At 28.6% G+C, this 20,965-nt stretch overlaps 2 long non-coding RNA genes and 2 other non-coding genes across 4 annotated transcripts in view; 3 read left to right on the top strand and 1 right to left on the bottom strand.

Moving 5' to 3' along the window:
- LOC149513752 (uncharacterized) overlaps window positions 1–17,977 on the bottom strand; it is a 26,974-nt gene extending 8,997 nt beyond the window's left edge. The window contains exon 1 of the long non-coding RNA XR_016329908.1: window positions 16,490–17,977. This is a non-coding gene — a long non-coding RNA (uncharacterized LOC149513752). The remainder of the gene's footprint in view (window positions 1–16,489) is intronic.
- Window positions 12,095–20,965, top strand: LOC149513751 (uncharacterized). The gene is made up of 2 exons (XR_016329909.1): window positions 12,095–12,419; window positions 20,662–20,965. It is a non-coding gene; the product is annotated as an uncharacterized LOC149513751 (long non-coding RNA).
- LOC149513754 (small nucleolar RNA R71) lies at window positions 14,949–15,055 on the top strand. The gene has a single exon (XR_016330169.1). It is a non-coding gene; the product is annotated as a small nucleolar RNA R71 (small nucleolar RNA).
- LOC149513753 (small nucleolar RNA R71) lies at window positions 15,176–15,281 on the top strand. The gene has a single exon (XR_016330171.1). It is a non-coding gene; the product is annotated as a small nucleolar RNA R71 (small nucleolar RNA).

Genomic DNA, 20,965 nt, shown 5'->3' with positions numbered 1-20,965 from the left:
TGGTGGTATGTACTCTCCCTATTTATTATTTAAAATTTAGGTACTCTTGGCCTAAAGTTATGTGCATAAGTATAATAAATAGAGTAAAGTTTAATTTACTAATTTTTAGATCATCATACATTATTTTGAAAGGTAACTTGGGTTTAAACTCTTTAAGAATTTGATGCAGCTAGTATCAAATTGATAATTTTATCGATAATTTCATATGATGAATAGATAATATTGAATAATTATACATTTGGAATAATTAAAGTTTATAATTATTGCCTATATTAATTTATGTTTCCTATGACTGTGTTGGGTTATGTATCATCATTTATTTGTGAAATTTATATCATGATAGATGATACATAAGAATAAGTTATTAGGCATTAAATATTAATTTATTTATAAAAAATTCAAGATACTCAGTTTGAATGACATAAAGATTATTTATTGATCTAGTAAGACACATTTGATTTAAGTATCTCATAATGACAGATTATATCTATAATGATCTATTGATATATATATTAACTATTGGTATCTTACATAGGAATAGTTAAAATTTTAGGTACATATAGAGATATACATCATGATCAACTATCTTATGAGAAGAAATCAAAATGCATACACTTTATGTATGCAAACTAAAATTATGGACAATCTAAATTTTCTAGTATAGGAAATAAAATTGATTAATTTAGGTGCTTGGTTGCCAAAGTGGCTCACTCATTGAAACTTATAAGATTTTCTCATATGTAAGAACATGAATATTTTCAAATTACCTTATATGATTACCTACCAAAGGGGTTATTATGTTTAGTAATTTGGAGTAGACATGAAACATCATGGTTGATAGTACACTATGTAAAATGTTTGCCTAACCAAAGGGGATAAACTTTTCAAAAATTAGGCTATTTTTATATTAGTTTTATATGAAAAATACCTATTAGTACACCATATTTTTTGTGCCGAAAATGGAGTTTGTGCTAAACTTTTTAATTTAATTATAAATAACACATCATGGATTAATGCTATTTGTAAGAACTGCTTCTCATATGTGGAACATTGCATTTTTTATCTTGAATATTATAGTTGATTTTCAGTGATAATTAAATACTCAAAAGATTAAAAAGCTCTAATTGTAAAGAATAAAGTTGATTTAGAACTTCATTTAGTCATGTGTGTTTTTTTTTATCATAATCATTAAGTTTTGAATGTTTTAATTGATTATTATCCAATTGTTAAAAATATTGCATTTTGTGATGATAAAAGCTTTTTATTTGAGATAATTTTATGAATATTTTAAATATAATCATATGAATCTGTTAAAATAATTATCACGTATATGATCAGTAAGTTTGTTAATTATATTGCTTTATTCTTATATGTAATTGTTTAATAAAGTTTAACACGTGAAATTGAGTTTGGCTATTTTGAAAACATATGTTATGTGACATAAATATGTTTATCATTTTTACAATGTTGTAATTTTCTATATCACATAATTATGATGCGAAATTTTAGACATTAAATTTAAAGCCTAATAAAGTATATAATGTGATATATATTTTAAAAACTCAATTTTCATGGACATATGAAATAATATTATTAGCTATAATGATTTATGAAAAGAATCTACATTTTATGCTAGTATGTTGAAACAATTGGAGAATTTAAAATTATGCAATTATGTTATGAAAAATATCATATGTTAAATAATTGTATAGTGAATTTGCTTCATATAAATTATCAAACTAACTTTTAAAATCTTTTACTTTTATAAAATACTTATTAAATCAAATATGCTTTTATAAAATATTAATTGTTTTGTAATTATGGTATTATAATATTTTAAGAAAGTAGTAAGTAAAATTTTATTTTTTAATAAGTATTTAAAGCATGTCTTTGGTATCATAAAACTTAGTAAATATTATCATAAAAATTTTAGGTAATAAATAAATTAAATGATTTGTAAAAGTAAAATGAATATGAGTAAAAGTTTCAGTAAGCAAAAATTAGTTTTGTAAATTTTAAAGTATTAAAGATGTTGACTGAAATGTAATGTTGTTAAGGCTTGCTATATTAATTAGCTTTAATGTTTATGTCATAACTCATGTTTGGTCATATTGGAAATATTATGTTCATCACTTGAGCATGTATGCCATAATTATTGTGTGTATATGATTGTCTAGAAAAATATATATTATTGACATTTACACATGCTATTATATGGAGATTTAGGATATGAACATTATGGACTTTTTTAAATGTCATGTAAGTATCAAGTATTTGCGTTGGTAGATGTTCTTTGTGGCTAGTCAGTTTTTAATTTTGAAATTTTTTGTAATCATATTGGAATTGAACTACCATAATGAAGGCATTATTAATTGTTGAGACAACTTATTTAATAATATAGCATTTTAAGTGTTTTTTTGTTGATTGATAGCATGATTATAGAAAATGACTTAAAAATTTTAAGGTGCTTAAAATGGTATTGGCATTTTATGTTTTAACTTTTAGTAATCCGTATACATTTAAATTAGTATCATGCTTCTAGTGATCGTATATGTAAATAGACATGAGAAAATCAATGGAACCATAATGATTATGAAATTTTTTATGTTGTTATAGTATTGTCTCTAAGTAATTACACGTGATTACTTGCTCAAATGGGGTGTTATATGCTTTTAACATAAAAACAATTGTGACCATTTTGTGAAGTGAAAAAATACATAGATTTAAAAAATTTATCTACCCAAAGGGGATAAATTCTTGAAAATTTTTGTATTCACAATTATTTTAGTTAAGAACACATAAAGTATAATGTATTTTTCTAAATAAGTTTACCTAAGATAAAATTGTTATAAGGCATATTAGTTATTATTAATAAGACTAATATATATTAAATTGATTAAAGTCTTATCTGTTTGGGTCATTGATTGGCTTTTGTACTCAACTTCTGTTTGTTCAAATAATTGTCATCATAATTAGTTAATGTATGCCTTGAGTGACAAATTTTTGGATGTGTTGTACTGCATAATAAATGCATAAATTGTTAGTCATTATAATTTATCACATATGGAGATATACATTTATTGTATAATGCCCTATGATAGCCAGAATGATTAGCTTCCACTCAAAAAGAAAAAATGTTAAACATATTATGATATCTCAACTTGTTTTAAGTAAAATTGAGAGTTGTTGAAATATAATTTTATTTTGATAAATATTTATTTTGCTTTTGTAACTTTTAATCAAAATGTTGGTTTGATTATCTTTGCTAACATTATCAAACCTAGCAATTATAAATTTTTAAGAGCATATTGTTGTTATTTGTTGACAATTTGTTTTAAAGGAAATTGAATTTTTTTTTTAAGGAACTTACACATGAGAGAAAGAATATTGTTTTAAACTTATCACATGTGTAAGAGTTTTGATGAATTAATTTTGTGCAAATATATAAATTATTTGTTTTGTTTTTATTAGTTCAATTAATTCTTTGATAATCTTCCTTGAATTTTTTGATTTACTTTTGACAGAGAACAAAAATTTTATAATTTTCTTTGATTTCACTTTTCTTATTTTGAACAATATATTGAGTTCAGTCTTGAAAGTTACCAAAAAGTATAGTATAAAGGTTTTAACTTTGTTATACTTTATTAAGTTAAAAATAATTCTTTAAAGGAAATAAAAATCAATAGAAGCTCTTTTGCATATGTTTTTCAAAGTGGCAAAACTCATAAATATCCTAAAATTATTGTTTTGGAGATTTCATATGTATTAAAATCAATGGAAGTTCACAAGCTATTGGTTTGGGCACATTTTAAACATAAAAAGTTTGATAATTCAATGAATTTTAAATTTATTGAAAATGATATCATGCTGAGGCATTAAGAATTTTGAATCGTATGAACATATGAATATAAAATTTTTTTTCATAATATGTTAGTAATTTTATAAGTGATTTATTAAAGTGACATCATGTAAGTCCAAAAAAGTAGTAGTTATCACATTTGGCATAAGAGTAGATAATATATAATTTTGTTATAACTTCATTTATTGTTATATTCCTTATTTATTATTCAAAATCTGATTGAAACATTTTATGATTCACTAAATTAATGGAAGTAATTGTGATTTGATTATATGGTGATATATTTTCTCTATGTGAGAAATATGATATTGTCAATTCATAATATGAATGTCTGTAGGCATAAGATATATAGCTTGCTAGGGCTTTGGGTTAATTATGGCAATAGATGCATTCTAAATTTTGACTTTTGAAACCATTATTATTTGAGTTTTTTTACTTCGTTAAATAATGTTATTATTACTTACCTATAAGATATAACTTGAGATGATTAAGTCCATGATGTACTATAAAGTTAAGTGGATATAATTATTTTATACATTCAAAATAATTGTTATTTATGTATATATTTGATTACATATGCACATTTTATATTGACATATTATATTATAAAATCTTAAGACTTAGTATCTATGTTAAGGATAATTATGTTGTCACTTGAGTAAATCTTATAATTGATATCATTAAGTAACCTTGAGGATAATGAGGAGATATACATGCACATCTAGATATCATAAAGATTTCTCAATAAGTTTAGAAAATTGGCAAGAAAACTAACAATAAAAATAACATATTGAGATCACATTTAGGTATTATTTTCATGTTATACAGCCACACTGAGATCTATTGTCAATAAAATCATTGGTACTTGTAACCATGGATTAATTTCATATCAATAAAAGGTATAATGGCTACCATGAATTGGTATTAGATGATTTTACTAGGTAGAATCATTAAGATGTTATCTTAAGGGTTAAATTATTTCTTAAAACTATGGTCACATTAAAGTAATGTTTATCATCCTAGAGTTTTATTTTCTAAATTATATTTTCTTAAAATAAACAATCTAATTAATATTGCTCAAGTGAGAGAATGCTAAAATTTTTCATAATATAGGATACTACTAATTGGTGATTTTATAATTTAAAGTAATCATTTGTGTGTAGGTTTTGCACATCTTATTGTGTCACTCTTGTTTGGTGGTTGTATAGACCTTTTGGTTTAATAAATCTTTGGCTTAGTAAGCCTTTAATAAGGAGCTTCTAGGGTCACCTTTTCATTTCTAGTTAACAGTATATCCCAATTAAAAGCCGTCAGTACAAAAAAAGTGAAGAGAAATACATAGTTTCTGTAGAAAATTATTATTGATTTTACTTATTGTAGACACCTCATTTAGTCCAGAGTTTTAGTTAGATTTAACTGTTTTTAATTTTTAATTTTACTTTTTATTTTATTTTGATTTATTTAAAAAAAGAAGAGAGATCCCAAAATTACAAAAATGAAAGAGTTGGGTTTGAAAAAAGATTAAAATTCTAAATTATGTTGGAATTAAAAATTTTGTTGTACTTTTGGTTAGGATTAAAACCCTAATCAAATGTATAATATATTTTACTCGATTTTTTGGGGAGACCATAATAAAATTAGAGTTAAACTCTAAAACCTAAATCTTTATGAAAGTAAATCAGAGAAAGTTCTTGTTCCATTTGATTTAGGATTAAATCCCTATTTAAAGAACCAATACAAGCACACATAAGAATCAATAGCAATTGATAGTTAGAAAAGGCAAAGTTGCAAAATTTTTTAGCAATAGCTATATTTGATTTTGTGGTTTGCTTGGTTGTGGATTAATGTTTTGGGGTTTTTTTATCTCAATTCTTTGAAGATTCTTGGTAGATCTGAATTGGTGGAAGAAATATAAAAAGCAATTTTTGGTTATCTTAAAGAAAAAAATAGAAAAAAAAAGGAGGTAGGTGATTGCTTATAAATTGTTTGTTGTTTGTCTTACATGGAATCCAAGGTAGAAGTTTTAAAACCATTGGTATTTAATTTTGATTATTTGATTATTGCTAGCATTTCCAAGTTCCTAGCATTATATTTTACCGGTAGACACCAAATTTTGGCCAAAATATTTTAACATGATTAAACAAAGCCTATTTGAAATCCTTAAAAATGCCCTTAAAAAGCTCATAAAATATATCAATATTTAGGCCTAATAAACAAATAAAAGGAAACCCGTATAATTACTGTCAAATTTTTTGCATAGATTTTATATGAATGATACATTTTCATGTGAATGCAAGAGAAATAAGAAATAAATAAAACAGGTAAACCCTAAAGTTAACTTTATTCAAAATTATATAAAACTTGATCAAAATGAATAGAATGGAGTCAATCCTCAAAATTCACAACCTAATTGGAATCAATGTGATTTAAAATTAAATTTGGTGATTTTTAAAACACTAAAAAAGTGTGAAATTATCAAAATACTTTTATAATGAGAATTTTGTAATTTAACCTTCCTGAGCTCAGATTTTCATGAAACTTTTCAGATCTTGATTTCATAATATTTTATGATTTTTGATACATTTGAAATCATAGCAATACCTCAAAAAGTGTGAAATTATCAAAATACTCCTATAAGATTATTTTTGTAATTTGACATTTCTAAGCTCGAATTTTCATGAAACTTTTTAGATCTAAATTTCATAATTTTTGATGCATTTAAAATCATAATAGTACCCCAAGAAGAATGCAATTATCAAAATACCCCTATAAGAGTATTTTCATAATTTGACCTTTTTGAGCTCGAATTTTTATGAAAATTTTCAGATCTCAATTCTATAATATTTCATGATTTTTGGTGTTTTAAAATCTCAAAAATGAGCATGAAAACATTGATTTCTAAGAAAATAGCCTAAATATAAAAAAAACTTTACACTATGGGTAAAATGGTATTTTCATGGGTTTAAAGGGTATAAAAATCTAACCTTTGCAGTCACTAATGTGGACCATTGGATCTTTTATTGATTTTGATCCAATGGCCAAAGGTGATTCCTTGAAAAGAAAAAAAGAGAAACTTTGACCCTTGGACAAGATCTCATCTAAGGGTCTATAATCAATAAAATGACATTTTTTTGGGGTTGACTATTAAAGAGGGGCTACCAACCAAAGAAAAGAAGGGAGAGCTGGAAAAGAAAAAGATTTGAAAGGTTGGACAAAAAAAATAGAACGTAAAAAAAAAGAAGAAATGACAAAAAATATATATATAAGGAAACTGAATAGAGAATGAGAAGAGTTAGGAAAATGAGAAAAGAAAAAGAAAAAGAGAGGATGCCATAAAGGAAAAAGAAGTTGCAAGCAAAAAAAAAAAAAAAAAGAGGGAGGAAAAAAGCATTTCTTTAGAAGGAAAAGAAATAGCAAAGGTAGCCTTGTTGTTTTTTATGTGAATCTTGTCATTTCTATAACTAATGCTCCCTTTTCTTTTATGTTTATTATTTTCACTCTCACTAGATACTAGTTTGTTTGATGCAAGTTTGTTAGTTTAGTTGGACTGGTGTCCATTTTTAATGTTGTGCCAATTTTTTTGGTTGATGCTTTGTATATAGATATAGTTGCTAATCTAGTTCCAAGCATGTTTTCATGTATTGGTGCTATAAAGCACATCATTTGAATGAGACTGCAAGTATTTAAATTAAAACCATTTGAAGGTAGATAGGTACTTGAACGATATGTGGAAAAAGTTAAGATTTAACTCTTAATGAATCCATAACATATAAATTTAATGATGGGATGCTTATACAATTGCATTCTTGAGTTATCCTATATGAGTTGAAGTGCTGCCATTTCTAGGCACAAGGACTTGACTATGAAAACACTCATGAATATACAGGAAACACTCATGAATATACAGGACATATGGTCGTTGAAATTGTGTTAGAAAAGTCTAAATGATGTTTTGGTAGGATTTGAAATTTTTGTGTGGTATTAGTACATGACTAGTCACTTAAATTGGTTGATTCAAAAATCTAAATATACCTTTCAATTTGACTAAATCAACAATACTTTATCACTAAAGTAAAGATTTTGAAATTATGTTATATGATATCTTTACTTATGCATAAGATTTTTTAAAGTACTAGAACTTAAACCTATTTTGAAAATAGGTGAGGGAATGTTAGAGAATATTTTCAAAATATGAAATTATGATTAAGTAATAACTTTATCAAAGAGAAATCATGTTAGGTTGTTGAATAACTTAAGCTTTGGTTCCAAGATCAATAACATGATTCTAAACTTAAAATAATTATGTTAAAATGTAAGCAGTCAATTACCATGCTCAAAGTGGTTAATAGCCTTATGCTTCTAGAATGAGCAATCAACTGCCAAGGGTATGGGGTTGATTATTATGGCAAACGGATGCTAAACAAAGTTTTTGTATAAAATAAAAGTCGACTGCTAGCATATAGCAATTGATTGGGATAAGCTAGAATGAGTGGAATTGATTCCGAACCCAAATTGAATCAACTGCTATTGATTATTAGTCTTTTTGAAAAATTGTATGAAATTGTAGCAACCATTTGCTAATAGAGTGGAGTCGATTGCCTTATAAGTGGTAGTATTGGAACTTTTCTTGAAATTGAAAGGAGTCGACTACTATATGAAGTAATCAACCACTTTATGTTGAATGCATTCTATAAGATGAGAGGAGTCAACTACTCTGAAAGAGGAGTCGCTTGCCTTACTTCAAAAAGCATTTTGGAAATTGAAAATATAAAGGGGCAATCAATTTTCTTCTAGATGGAGTTGATTGCTTTGTGTCAAAAGTGACAATTTTCAAAAATTTGAAAAATGATTTCTTTTTATGTGAAAAGTTTTATTATTCAAATTAACAAATATGTCTATAATCTATCAAAAAGACATATTTCTAATAAAAAAAAGTGATCTTTGATTGAAATAATACAATTAAAGAGTCACAACCTTAGGATTCAATCTCTATAAATAAAAACTAACATGAGTTCATTTAGAGAATAGAATTCAATATTTTGAAAGTAAAAAAAGAAAAACAGAACCTCTCTTTTTTCTCTCAATCCTTTCTCATTTAAAGACAAGTTTCTTCAGCATTATTTATTGCAAAAAATCTTATTGAAGACAAATTATTTTTGTTCTTACCAAGGATTATTTAATGGCTTGTTTTACTAACGCAAAGTAAGAAAAAATAAGGTTTCATTATATCTTAGAGTATTTCGGTTCACCTTTTTTGCATACTATAATTAGTTAGGTCAAAATAAACCTTAAGAAAAGTGGTATTTGTAGCACGTTTTGAAGTCATTTTGATTGTGACTGAAGGTTCTAATTGTTTTACTCAACTACTAATTAAAGAGGCTACAAGAATTTTACTAGTTATCAAGATATTCAAATATCCATAAGTTATTTTTCTTATAACTTTCTACACATTATTTTATCTAACAAAAATTAACAAATTCACATCTTAAAAAGGAAAATAATAATACATGGACTCAATAAAGCTATTCAGATATCATTCCTCTAACTAGTTTTTTAATAGGAATCGTCTTGATTTTCTTGAAGACCTTGGATGCATTCATGAAACAAAGGTGTGAATCAAAATCATTTTTATCTTGAGAACCAAAAATTTTTTTTGATCATTAACAACAATGGCAATCTATATTCATTGTTTAGTAATAATTAAGTATATTTACAACACCTTAAGAATCAATACACATATTCTTTGAGAAATAACTACAAATACTTGTAGGTATATATATAAACTGACAAAGCTATTTAACTTTTAAAAAACAAGAGCTATAGTTTGCATAACAAACTCATATCAATCATGCCTGTTAATCACCTTTTTATAATATATCTAATTATCCATGATTAATAAAAAAAAATGAATCCAAAAAAAAAAATTAAACATATACACGAAAAGTCTTTAAATTCAAAATAACAACAAAATCCAAAAAAAAAAAAAAACACTTAATCGTGTAGATGAAGAACATTCCCACATTTACTACGTGTCATGGTTTCCATTGGTAATCTTTGATTTAGTTGGAGAATAAAACTTTGGAGAAAAACCCGAAAAGCATTGCTTTTTTTTTAGCTAATAATGTTGTTGTATTTTTTTAATATAAAAAATGGATATTTAAAAAAAATAACAAACTAAAAAGATATGAAATGGTATTGCCGTGACATAAATTACTCTAGTAAAGAAAAAAATGACATTTTGCCATCTTAGCATTTCACTCTTCTACTCCTAAATTTCTTCTTCCCCTAAATTTATCAAAATTTTCAATAATTAAGAAAAAGAAAAGCTAAAAATGAAATCTATTTTTTTTTTCAGTTTTTCTCGCTATATGTTTCTCTATCTCTTTCAAACTCTTTTGTTTTTGTTTTGAACACCCAAAAAATAAGACATTTTTTAAATTGAAAATTTTGCATACTGGAATGGCTCAACTACTCTTTCCTTTATATGTGCTAGTGTGATGTTATCCCAAATTTAATAAATATTTAATTTCTTATAATTTTATATTTAAGTTAGATCCCTTTATTTACTGTAAATTAGTTTTAAGTTTGATGCTTAACATAATATCAGAGTCACGATTTTCTTTCGTTGCTCTTTCTTAATTTGTCACATGAAAGGTTTATTCCATCTTTACCTACACATGATAGGGGCTTATTAAATGAGTTATCTCACATCTAATCAATTTTCAATATCCTATAGTCTTATATTCACGGGCCTTTCCACTTAATATCAATTGATTTTAAGTTTGATACTTAACAAGATGCTTTCAAACTCTATAACCCATCTTTAAAAAGGACAAAATACATAAATAGTAAATTAATTATAGTGGTCATTTTAAAATAATTATTAATATATTAAAATTTTTTATTTAATCACTTAAATTTGAGTAAATTTTTATTTTAGTCACTTAACTGTCAACCTTTAATTGTGTGCTAATGTGGTAATGCCATATCAGTTGTCAGATGTTACATGGCATTACTACATTATATGATAAGTCACTTGGTATTACTAAATATAATATTATAAAATTAAAAAATTAAAAAATAAAAAAATTACATTAGTTTCTAGCTGCGTGCTTATGTGGTAATGTCAAGTCAGTTGTCAAGTGTTATGTGATATTGTCACATCATATGATAAGTCACGTGATATTATTGATAGGACATTATAAAATTTAAAAATTAAAAAATAAAAATAAATTACATTTTGGTCACTTAACCTTTTAAGAATTTTATTTTTGTTACTCAACTTTGAAGATTGAGAATTTGGTTACTAACAAATAAATTTTCAAAATTTATAAAAATAAAAAAAATATTTGATAATTTTATTACATGAAATTAAATTATAAATTTTGTCAATGGCTTATTGTCACTGTAAATTTAAAATGATTTAATCACCAACATTTATAAAATTTATTATAATAAATTATTTTATTATTTATATTACTTATTGAAATATATTGGGATAATGCTCAAATAAGTCATTGAATTTTATAAAAAAAATAAAAACAAACATTCAATATTTTTATTTCATGAAATTAAATTATGAAATTCTATTTTATTATAATTATACTATTTAAATTTCAAAAATAGATGAACATTAATCAATTATCAAAATTACTTAAATATTATTACTTCAACTATATGTCATTCACTTAATCCTAATAAATTCAAGTAACAAATGTTTGTGAAATTATCAACATTTAGGTGTTACATTCAACGTAGCTTTTGTAATGATTTAATCACCAACGATTTGTGAAATTTAATATAATAAATTATTTTATTTTGTTATCTATATTTTGTTATTATTTATTACATGAAATTAAAACTAAAACTTGACATTATGAATTACAACTTGAGTTTATTTGGATTAGTTGAATGACAAAATTTTAAAATATGATTATTTTAGTAATTTTTTTAAGTGGATAATATTCATCCATTTTTTAAACTTAAATGATATAATTACAATAAAATAAAAAAGTTATAATTTAATTTTATACAATAAAAATATCAAACATTTATTTCTATTTTTTTTATAAAATTTGAAGACTTATTTGTTAGTGACCAAATCGTAAATTGTCAAAGTTGAGTAACTAGAATTAAAAATCTTAAAAAATTAAGTGACCAAAATTTATTTATTTTTGTAAAATTTATAATGGCACATCAACAATATCACGTAGCTTATGCTAATGCTATGTGGCACTTGATAACTAATATAACAATACTATTTTAGCATGCTATTAAATACTAATGGTTGAATTACCCAAAAAAAAAATTCAAACTTAAATGATAAAATTAATACTTAAGTAACAATTTTAAAACAATCTCTAAAGTTAAAGTGAATATTTATCCCTTTAAATATGTGCAAAAGAAGCTCATGGAAGGCCATGGCTAAGAGTGGAGCTTCTTGGACCTTTATATTGGTCTTGGTGGTAAAAGGAGAGGTTGTGGCAAAGTCAAGGTTGCAACAGGCGATTCTGCTTCCACTAATTCTCTTACCGATGATTATTATGCCGTTCTTGGTCTGGTAATGCTTTTCAAATTTCTTCTTACTTCTATTCATTTTATGATAAAATGTAGCAAAAAGAGAAAATTAAAGTGTGAGTTCTACAACTATTAAGTGTAGGAAAAAGAAATTTTCTGAACCTTACTGATAGAATTATACTTTTAATTAAGATAAGCGGCAAATGACGAGACTGTGTTCTGATCAACTATTAAGTGTAGGAAAAAGAAATTTTCTGAACTCCTTTTCCATATCCTTTTCTGCAATATTCTTTAAGAACTCATCAAACACAACCTCGTCTAACTCCTTAACATGAGATGAAATATCTATTAAAACTTCTTCACTGCTCTAGTCTCATCCATCACTTTATCAAACATAAAACAACCAACAGTGTCCTCTAGGTTTTATCTTTAATGTTAAAGGGATATCCAAAGCCAAATCAAGATTAGGAAGTGCAATGGATGAAGTGTTCAACATCTCAAAGTGAGATCAGAACGTGCTGAAGTTTCTAATCCCATCTGAAATTCTTTAACCATAGATTCATCCTCACTAGCACTTTTCTTCACGTTTTCTTTTGGGAGTCTTTGTAAAAATTCTTCAATTATTTGTTACACTTCATTCCCATCTTCTAATAAAGTTCTTGCCTAAACTTTTTCAATGATTTTCTTTTCCTCCAACTCTTTTTCCATATCCTCTTCTACAATATTGTTTGAAAACTCATCAAACACAACCTTATTTAACTCCTCACCATGAGATGATATATCTCTTTAAACTTTGTCCTTGCCCTCTTCTCCATCATCCATCTTATCCATCACTTCATCAAACATAAAACAGCCAACAATGTCTTCTGGTTGTTTAAAAGTCCTACCAAGACTAAATTTCACTTCCTCATCCAAGGCTTTTAATGTAAGTTCTCCCTTTTTAGAATCAATAAAAACATCCTCGATCGCTAGAAATGGTCTTCCTTAAATGATCAGGCTATCTACTCGTCCCCCATATCTAAAACCACAAAGTTGGCAAGAAAGTAAAACTAGTCCATCTGACAAGTATATCCTCAACTGTTCCTCTTGGATACTTAATAGACCCATTAGAAAGCTGCAGTCTAACCAAAGTAGGTCTTGCTTCACCTATGCCAAGTTTTCAAAAGATCGATGAAGGCATTACATTAATATTAGGACCCAAATCACATAATGCTTTATCAATAAACAAATCTCCAATAGTGCAAGGGATAGTGAAACTTCTCGGATCCTTGATCTTTATGATAATGTCACCTAAATAATCGCACTGCACTCCTCAGTAAGTGCTATATTCTAATAATCTGCCAGTCACTTTTTCTTAGATAGGATCTCATTCATGAACTTAGCATAACTAGGCATTTGCTCTAAAGCCTCAGCAAAAGGAAAGTTGGTATAGAGTTTCTTGAAAACCATAAAAAAATTTAGAAAATTAATCATCTGTTTTGTGCTATTGAAGTTTATTAGAAAATGAGGCTTATATGGTTTTGTTTTTTTAGGAACAAGCCTTTGGGGATACGGAATGAGAGGCCTATATGGTTCTACTTTACTAGGAATAGGCTTAGAGGAATTAGCTACAAGAGTGGCATCTACCTGAGATAAGTCATCACCAACTCCACCTTTTATTTCCTATTTACCTCCTCTTCCATCACATGCTTAGTGGTTGCAATCTTTGGTGTAGCCTTAACTAGGTCACTAGCTGGCTCCCTACCATTCCTAAGCGTGGCAACCTTACAGTGCTCTTTACCGTCCCTCTTAGGAATTGTTTATGTGTTGCTAGGTAAGGTATCCTATGGACAGTTAGCAAATGAAATAGCTAATAGAACCAGTCGCATTTCAAGATTCTTTAGAGAAGCTGCCTAGCTTTGAATAAAGTTAGCTTAAGTTTACATCATGGAGTCTTAGTTTTTCAACAAAGAGGTAAGCATTTCTTCCCGCGAATCTTTCTTTTCTTGTGGTGAGGTGATGGTGGTGGTTGAAATTGAAATATTTGAGGCTGAGGCTGAGGTTCTTGAAGTGGAAACTGCTATTGAGGTTATAAAGGTTAAGACTGAGACACTTGAGGTTGTTGGTGCTGTGGCAATGAAAGCTATAAGAAACCCAATGGGTTGATTGGCTTTGTATAGGATGTTTGACCCTGCGTATTATCCCGTGAGAAAATTGGCTTAGCTCTCCATCCTTCAGTTTATGTGTTTGGATTGGGGTTGGATGGTTGCCAACTGGATTGGTCAATATAATGGCAAGGCTTATTCGAATTGGGCATTTATCAGTCTCATGACCATCCCCACACATATCACCACAAATGAATGGACTTTGAATGAATGAGACTGGACTAGGCACAGAAGTAGATCCTAAGGCTTTCCTAGGGCTTTGCCTCTCATTTGACCATTGATAGTGATTAGCTACCATATTTTCAATTAGGTTATAAGCATCATCTATGGTTTTGCTCATTAAAGCCCCACCACCAACAACATCTACTATAGTCATAGATAGTCCACTAAGTCCATTATAGAAAAAGTTAATTTCTAGACATTTAGATAGTCCATGGTGTAGACACCTCTTCAACAACTCCTTGAATCTTTCCCAAGCCTCATATAATGTCTTAAAATCATATTGTAGAAAGCTTGCTATCTCATTCCTCAATTTAACTATCTTGTTTGAAGGGAAAATTTTGTACTAAAGCCCCACCAGCAACAACATCTACTATAGTCATAGATAGTCCACTAAGTCCATTGTTAAAAAAAGTTAATTTCTAGACATTTAGATAGTCCATGGTGTAGACACCTCTTCAACAACTCCTTGAATCTTTCCCAACCTCATATAAGGTCTTAAAATCATATTGTAGAAAGCTTGCTATCTCATTCCTCAATTTAACTATCTTGTTTGAAGGGAAAATTTTGGTTAAGAAATTTTATACTAAATCATCTCAAGTAGTAATAGAACCTAGTGGCACGAATGTCAACCAACTCTTAGCAATATCCCTAAGTGAGAAAGGGAATAACCTAAGGCAAATGATATCATCACTAACACCATCTTGCTTAAAGGTAACACAAATTTCAAGAAAACTATCTAGGTAAGCATGAGGATCATCACTAGCTAAACCAACGAATTGCACTGAAATTTGTATCAATTGGATGAAAATAGGGTTGATTTCAAAATTTGTGGCTTGGATAGCTAGTGGCCTAATGCTAGTTCGAAATGCCTTAATTTGCGACACAATGTACTCCCTAAGAGGTATATTCCCTAGAGGCTCAGCCATGGTGTCTAGGTATATAGTAGTTTCAATTTTTTAACTACTTAATCTCCTAAGTGAGCTTAAATTCAGGGTCAATTGAGATCAACTCACAACTCTTCGCTTAGTGCATACTCCGACCACAAGAACTAAAGTCAGTAAAACTGAAAATTAACAAAGACAAAGACAAGAGCTGTTTACAATTTGACAATAAAAAAGAAAAAAGCTATAAACAAGTATTTACGCAAAGAGGTGAATAAATCTATAGCTAAGCATGCCTATTATTGATATTAGTCTTAGGTTAAGCCATCAATCTTGATAATGGTGCTAAAAATTTGATTGGTGTAAATTACAAGTGCACGAGTCGTATTAAGTGATAATAATGATGAATGAGTTATCATTTTCATAAGAATTGATTTAGGGATTAATTTAGATCTAAGTACCCAAATGTAGCACTTTAACCTTAGTTGGCTTAATCAAAATCAAATTTTAACTAACCCGACGATTGCAAGTAATTAAACAATCAATAATGGCAAAAAGAACAAGAACGAAATAGAAAACTTCAAAACAGAAATTTAACAAAACAAAGACAACATTGAAACTAAATGCAAAAACAGAAAATTAAATGCATGAAGGTTAAGTAATTGAATAGGAAAATGCAAAGAAATGAAAGAACATTATATGGAAATGAACAATGAAAATTAAAGGCATCAATTAACAACAAATCAAAATGAAATCAGCTTGCAAAGAAAAGGAAAATCAAAACAGAAATTTTAACAAACAAGTAGCAAACTAAAAATTAAAGGCAAAGTAAATGAAGAACAAGCTTGATTCAAGCTAGCAATTACCTCTTTGAGGAACACCAAACTGCCATGCATCATCAAGAAAACTTCAAGGACTAATCATGAAAACAGTTTCTGGAATCACACCCAATAACTTTGGGTTTTCTTTCAAATCTCATGACGCTTGGCTCTCAAATTTAAGTGCAAGCTAGTTAACTAATATAAGAACATGTAAATGGAAGATGAACTGAAATTGAATGTAAAATTATAAAGAAATAAAATAAAACATCAACCAAAACCAAACAGAGCATAATTAAAAGCAGAATTTAAAAACCAAAAATTGCAAGTGAAATTCAAAGAGGTTCGCAACAAGAAATGATTCCAAAAGCTAAAAAGCATTTAAACCAAAGCTTAAATACAAGTAAAGTACCGGAAATTAAAGAGAAAGTACTAGAAAATTGAGTGTTTGGCAAAAAAAAAAAAAAAGAAAACAGAATTGCAAGAAAAGAAAACATAAGCTCAATTGAAAATAAATCAAGAAGTAATTGAAAGTAAATTCAAAGAACATCAAAGTAAATGTGAAAGAACAATTAAAAGAACTTAAAGTGCAGGAAAATTAAAGAAGAAAATGAAAATGAAAGCTATTTGAAAAGAAAGAAAATGAAAGAAAAAAATGTGGAGAGAAAATTAAATCTACAGTAATCATAATCTAATCCTACTCTAATGAACTCTCTAAGCTTCCCTCAAACTAGTCTCCTTAAAATGGCAGCTACGTGGGTATCTATAGGCAAGTAATGATGTGTTTGGACCAATGGGAAGCTTCCAAAAATCCAGCTTCGCTGCCAAGCAATGGAACTCAAAACCGACACTTTCTCTTCTTCAAGTGGTAGCAACGGTCTTTCCTCTTCATGGGAGCTTTCAGCTTCATTTTAGTGATCCAAGTGCTTCATTAATTAGCCAATAAGAAGTCTTCAAAATGCCATGCTAGCCACTACTCTCCTTAAGTCTTGGAAGGTAAATTTTATGTTCACACTTGCACGTAAAAAATGTCCTGAACTGCCACTTACAATTGCAGCCAATTTCCTATTTACATTGAGCTGCATTTTGCATGCTTCTTGGATGCACATTTCAGCCAATGATAGTCCTTGAAAAGGCCAGCTCAGCAACTCATCTCTTGACCAATTTTAATCCAAATTCCAGCTCCAAACAGCTCCATGATTCGCACAGCATGCTGCGTGTTTTCCTTTATAACTTGTAAAACCTCCTTAGCTCTATTCATTCTTCTCTTAGGCACTTGATCACTTACAACAAGTCTTGAACTCTTTTAGTTATGCTCCAATGTACTTTTAGCTAGCTCAAGTGAGCTCCAAAGACTTCGCCAACTCGGTTTCTCCTCAATCAACTCCATATTCGGCAACAAGCATAAATTGCTTCCAAATTGATCTAAAATCACTTCGAATCATGTACATTTTCTTCCTTTTCCTTATTTTGCCAAATTTTAGCTACACTTGAGAAAATTCACTAATTAAGAGTATATTTCATGACTATCTTAAAAAAAAAAAAAAAAAAAAAACAAAAATGCACCATAAAATCATATGATAATTCTATAAAATTATAGAATTATCAATGAATTAGCATTGCCAGGTTTGATTTGGTTGACAATTTGACATTCTTACTCATTTCTTTGTTAATGACTATTAATTTATAACCAAAGTGTGTAGATCACCCCCTGGTATATAGAATAACCATGATCTCCCTTAAATTTCTGATGTCAAAGTCAAAATTTTGGCCTTTCCAAATGGTCATTGATTATATATAAAGACTTGGAGATTCAATATTTTATGTGCCAAATTTCAACCAAGTTTTATTGAGGTATATCTTGCTTAGTTACAATCTGAATGGCGATAACCATAATATGAGCAGATGTGCTGTTAAGCTACAGTTTTATAAAATTTCACTTTTATTTTGATACAGATTTTTATCTCTATATGGAAAACTAAAATAGTAGCTGAAATATATACTACTTGCTCTTGGAATGAAGTGATTAATATAAGAGCACAAGTCTTACCTGTCTAAAATTTCTAAATTGACACCTCTTATGAGCTAATTTTCTTCACTGCAAGCTGCAAAACTTGTGCCAATGTGGGTAAATGGGCTCATATGTGTTTAAAATTGAGGAAGACTTTGGATGAGCTGGAGTACATAGTTGGTTTGGGAATCCCGCATTAGTTCAACAAGCCATAGATAGTTGGTGGGTTTTTGATCTGGCTATCTCATGCACTTTCCATTGAGTATGCTAAATATAGTCACTTGGCTGTGTACCAAAAAGAAAGTCACATTGAGAATGCTCTATGCTTTTATTCTCACCAGCTTTATCTTATGGGTGAGTTCTTTTGTATCTTATGAGCGGTAACTCACTATCCTTCTCAACTTGCCTAATAGCAATAAAGTGGATACACTTTTTAAGATGAACATACTAACTATTTATCCAGCTCCTTCATATTTAGTGTTACTGATCTGATAAGTAGTCGAATAGCTAGCTGAGTATGACAAGCATTATAGTAGGAAGATATTCATTATGAAGAATAAAGAAAATAGCGGAAGTCATGAGAGAAGCTATGATGAACACAAAGTTTCCACCCTGAAATTTGATATTTCAGGGAATCCAGGTGAAGCTTATTCATGAGGAAATTTCAGACCTTTGCTTGAAGTACTGTCTGAATTGTTACATTGTTTCCATAAATTGAAACAAATCAAAATATGCAAAGGAAGGAATTTTGGAAAGATAAAGTTGTCAACTATGATTTCTGCTTCTGTTCTACTCCCTTCTGTTATGGAGGATGAGAACATTTCCTCCCATTGATTATATCAGTGATGTATCTGCCAACATTGTCTCATAGTGAGATAAGTAGTGCTCAGGTTTAGTTGAACATGGTTAAATGCAATCATGACAGAAATTGATTAAAACATTTCTTTAAGACTAAAATTTGACTTAAGAATGCTGTTAGCTATTTGCAGCAGAACAGATCTTGATGTTGTATATTGCTTGTAGTAAAGTTAAAGGGTACACGTGATTGCTGATCAACATTTTCTTCTGCTTTTCAGACTAGTTGATTGCATGCATTGTATTTCTGCAGCATAACTACCCTTGCTTGAAGATGAAATGCGCAGAGTAGAAAGAGTGAATGTAAAAAACAGTCTCTCTATGGTTCTTTGCTCCAAGTTCATATTACAAAAAATCAACCTTGATAACAAAATGAGCATGTTGAACTGTTTTGCCTTTTTGAAGTTCTGTTAGATAGTTTCTGGGTTTAGAAATCTCAATTAGGAGATTGTTGATCAAATATTAGACGAAGTGATCAATGGTGGGTTTAGACAATGACATTTGAAGTTATCCATTCTTTTTTTTTTTTTTTGGGGGGGGGGGGGGGTGGCGCTGGGGATTTGGGGATTGGGTCTGATTTCTGTTTCTCTCACTACCACTTTGCCAGTGTTCCTGCTTCTCTTCTCTCAACAACTCCAAGCCAGTTGCATTTATTAAATTTGTATTCAAACTTAAAATAGGTATCTGAAATATAAATTGAGTTTACTAAATTCTTTCATATTGGGAAAGACTCCTTGTCAAGAAGCAGGGGTAGGGGATAAGAAAATAGAGTTAAAGGAAAGAAAGATGAAGGATGAAAAAGGATTCTGCTTGTACTTAAAATCAAACACATGAGGCTTCCTATTGTGTCAGAAACAGGTGTAATAATGTAGTGAAACCAGTGTTTGCTGCATTAGAAATTTAAATATTTGTCCCCTTAAATGTTTGAATATGATTGAATGGTTTTTCGCATCATGCTATATGAACTTCACCATAATGTCAAACACTTGCCTCTTTTGAATGATACAAATTCTGGTTTGTTATTTTGATTGCTAAAAAGTTGACTCTTTTGAATGGATAATCGGGTTGCATTGATGCTTTCAGGAATGGGATCTGCATCAGCGGATGTATTCAGAATGGTAAAAGTGATACTTAAATTATCTGATGTTGATTGGAGCTCACTAGAAATTAGCAGTAATGGAGGGTGGAAGTGGTTTTATTATTGCAGTTTTTAGTAGCTGCTCTTAATTTTTATTTTGCATTTTGAGATTAATGCATGCTAGTTCAGCTTTTATTTGGGGTGCACTATAATCTGATCGTGCGATGAAGCCTACTTAGGCTATAATTAAGTTAATTGAGTGATTTGTTGTTGCAGAGAAGGAAGTGAAAGAGAGAGAGAGCAAGATGGGCCGCAGCAGCTGCCTGAAGATGGAGGGAATATTCATGGAGGGGTGTGCATAAGCCTCCCGGCTTTAAACTTCCAGAGGCAGTCTCCAACAAAGAAAATTGACCATTTATATATCCTTAAAATCAAACGCAGGAGGTTTCCATTGAAATCTGAAAATTTATTCCAAGTCTCATGCAGAATCTATATGAATCTTTCACTTATGTATGATTTACTATTAAATTATTATTAATGATAATCATAATTATAGTTATTAATAATTATTACTAAATTA

This window comes from Durio zibethinus, chromosome 18 (assembly GCF_047325235.1).
Source record: "Durio zibethinus cultivar Kanyao isolate XHJ-2024 chromosome 18, ASM4732523v1, whole genome shotgun sequence".
Lineage (NCBI taxonomy): Eukaryota > Viridiplantae > Streptophyta > Magnoliopsida > Malvales > Malvaceae > Durio > Durio zibethinus.
This window is presented reverse-complemented; position numbering and strand designations above follow the sequence as displayed.